Source organism: Plectropomus leopardus, chromosome 14 (genome assembly GCF_026936395.1).
Source record: "Plectropomus leopardus strain MGB_pleo_1.0 chromosome 14, ASM2693639v1, whole genome shotgun sequence".
Taxonomy (NCBI): Eukaryota; Metazoa; Chordata; class Actinopteri; order Perciformes; family Serranidae; genus Plectropomus; species Plectropomus leopardus.
The window spans coordinates 6,012,586-6,015,797 of NC_142189.1; the positions used below are offsets into that span (position 1 = coordinate 6,012,586).

General features: G+C 38.0%; 3 non-coding genes across 3 annotated transcripts; all 3 read left to right on the top strand.

The window, feature by feature from the left end:
• Positions 1 to 336: 336 nt before the first annotated feature.
• Positions 337 to 410, top strand: trnat-agu (transfer RNA threonine (anticodon AGU)). Its single transcript has one exon. It is a non-coding gene; the product is annotated as a tRNA-Thr (tRNA).
• A 774-nt stretch (positions 411 to 1,184) lies between these two features.
• trnat-cgu (transfer RNA threonine (anticodon CGU)) lies at positions 1,185 to 1,258 on the top strand. Its single transcript has one exon. It is a non-coding gene; the product is annotated as a tRNA-Thr (tRNA).
• A 1,513-nt stretch (positions 1,259 to 2,771) lies between these two features.
• On the top strand, positions 2,772 to 2,845 carry trnat-ugu (transfer RNA threonine (anticodon UGU)). The gene has a single exon. It is a non-coding gene; the product is annotated as a tRNA-Thr (tRNA).
• Positions 2,846 to 3,212: the final 367 nt, after the last annotated feature.

The window sequence follows — 3,212 nt, forward strand, 5'->3', positions numbered from 1 at the left end:
TGGAGCAGTGTTTCATCAACAATATGATTTCCGCCTGTGCTTCCCTGTTATCATTAGCTGGTGTAAACAGGAGATCCTGGGTTTAAATGTCAGCATCACCTAACTGCATCATCACAGGATTTCTATATCAAGATCTAAGTCCTTCCTTCAAAAACATGGGGGAAAAAAAATCAATTTGGCATGAGATGTCCTACAAACTACAAAAAGGGGGAAGGTGACAAGAAAATAACCTGGAAATTGACTTAAAAAGAGAGACAAAGTCATTACAAAATATTAAATAAGTATATATATATATAATCAATCTTCTTTTAATACCTTTTTCAGGTCAGATTTACAGGTGCTGTGGCTTAGCTGGTTAAAGCACCTGTCTAGTAAACAGGAGATCCTGGGTTCAAATCCCAGCAGCAACTTAGTGCATCATTACACTCTCACTATATTGAAAATTATATTGAAAATGACCAAATTTACCCAGTTCGCGTGTGAAGCCTTATGGTGTCTATACCCTCACACTGAAGTTGCTCCTTAACTCCTCACTAAAGGCATCATTTTCTTCTCCACTTATCATAACATGACACTTAATCTAAAATATCAGCTTGCTGCACTGATGTTCAGCTTTGATGTGGGGAGATTTTAGCTCAATAAGAATTTCTCAGTGTTATAGGTGCTGTGGCTTAGCTTACTATATCACCTCTGAATTACAAGACTGCATTATAAAGATTGCTTTGTTGAGCAAATAAAACCTTTGAAAGATCATATTGAAAAATCTGGGGCACCTGGTGGCTCAGTTGGTGGAGCAGGCGCCCCGTGTACAGAAAGTGGCGTTTTCTCCCGTAGGCCAAGGAAAGCCATGCTTCCTCTCTAGGGTTTTAGGAAAAATACCTTAAATAAAGTCTGTGGTTAACACCAGCGACAAATTCAGTGACTTTTTCTGTTAATTTGGGGAATTATTGTACTGACAAAGCATCTAACATATCCTGTTCTGCGGTTCACGGGACATCCGAGCTCACGAAAACCAAGCACAGGGCAGCTGCCATCTTCTCCTCCTCGTCACTCACACAGCACTCACGCGGCCAGTCTGACCAGCATTTTTTTTTTTTTTGGACCACTTAACATCTTGTTATTTTGCATTGATATGAGGTGAGTTTGCTTCAAAATTCATGTCTTTTATCTAAAATGTCCAGTCAGGTGCTGTGGCTTAGCTGGTTAAAGCACCTGTCTCGTAAACAGGAGATCCTGGGTTCAAATCCCAGCAGCACCTGAATATGTCATCTCAGGGGTTCAGAGTTACTGTATCAGAGGAAACGCCTGGAAAAGAAATGGAGCCAGAAATTCACATTTCCTTCATCATAAAGCAAAGTCTCTGAGTTTATCAGGAGGAATTTGAGTTTAAGATGAAAAGTTATGCCAAAAAAAAAAAAGCCATCACACTTTTGATCTCTTAATTGTATCTTTATGTGTTTGAAGCCTTTGCTTTAAGGCTGCACCTAAACTTCTCACTGGCAGTCATTTCTGCACATGAAGACATGGCACTAAACCTAAAATACCACCTTGAATGTTTTTTTAAGTGAAATATAGGACTTGCTGTTGTCTTGTTTTGCTTTGAAAGTTAAAAATTTGACCAAAAAGCGTCAAATTCAGATGGTATAGGTAATGTGGCGTAGCTGATTAAAGCGCCTGTCTTGTAAACAGCTCTTGGGATCAATCCCACCAGCACCTTATAGAGCGGTGAAGTAATGAGTCCTAAAACACGAAAGTCCGGTTCCCTCGTCTTAAAGTCTATGGGTTTTTTAAATGGGTTTTCAGGAAAATGCCCTAAATAAGGTTCGTGGTTAACACAGGCTAAAGATATTTCGACGTTTTGTTCTGCAACATAAAATACGTCTGCTTAGACACGATTTTTGAACTTTTAAGGTTTTACTCGTCTTAAAAAAGGCGGTTGCTAACAAGTGGCTAAATGGGACTACAGTGTTTGTCTGGGACGTTAGACGTCATCACAGCGGACACAGAAACTCATTAAACCCACCTGTCCGCCTTTACAGACTCGCACTCGAATTTGTACATTTATCTGTCTTTAAGTCTCATAAACTTGCGTTTGTCACAGAGCTTATTTTTGGCGATAACCGAAAATCCCATTCAAAAATCCCATAAGGTTTTTGACGAGGGAACCGGTGCGATGCTTACTTCCTGGTTGGCCTACAAAAATCATCCCTTCACCACTCTATTGCAACATCACTGCATCCAAATTTAGCTATGGCAAGAAGTGTTTTAATCTTTGAACAAATTAAGAGATTTTAATGTAAAATCATACTGAATTTACCCAGTTAGAGGAGAGTTCAAATCGCAGCAGTACCTTCCTACATCGTCTCTAGATCACAGGATTGCTATATCAAAAAGTATTTCCTAACTTAGAGACTGAACCAGAGATTCACATATTCCCTCGATCATGAAGCAATGTCTTCTTTGAGCTAATGAGGAGGAATTTGATCAAAATAAATTATCCTGAAAAAGATGCCAAGTTGGTGGAGCATGAGACTCTTAATCTCTTGGGTGTATAAATTTATGTTTGAAGCCGTTTGACAGAAGTTGTGCCTAAACTTCTCTCCAAAGGCAACTATTTCTTCTCTACTCATCATGACATGGTACTAATCTAAAATATCAGCATGTATTTCTTCTGTCTTGTGAAATATCCGTTTCACGATATTGTTTTGCTTTGATATGAAGAGAATTTGCTTCTAAAAGCATCTCATTCATCAAAAATGGTCCATCCTACAGGTGCTGTGGCTTAGCTGGTTAAAGCACCTGTCTTGTAAACAGGAGATCCTGGGTTCAAATCCCAGCAGCACCTTAGTGCATCATGTTTGAGTCCCAGATTAATAAAAAATAAGTCCTTCTTTGAGCCAATGATAAATGTTAATATGCTTTGTGCTAATGAGGAGGAACTTTTAAAGTTTTAAGAAGTTATTCTGAAAAAGATGCAAAGTTGTTGGAGCATGAAACTCATAATATCTTTGGTGTATATCTTAACCCTTTGAAACCTGAACATAGTGTCTGAATTTCTTTCAGAAACATGGGGAGAAGCCAATGAGCAACTTAAGAAAAAATGGCACAAAAATTAGCAAGAAATTAGTAAAAAAAAAAAAGTAACATGAGCATAAATAATTAAATTAATTAAATGTATAGCAAGAGGTACAAATAAAATTATAATGTTTCTG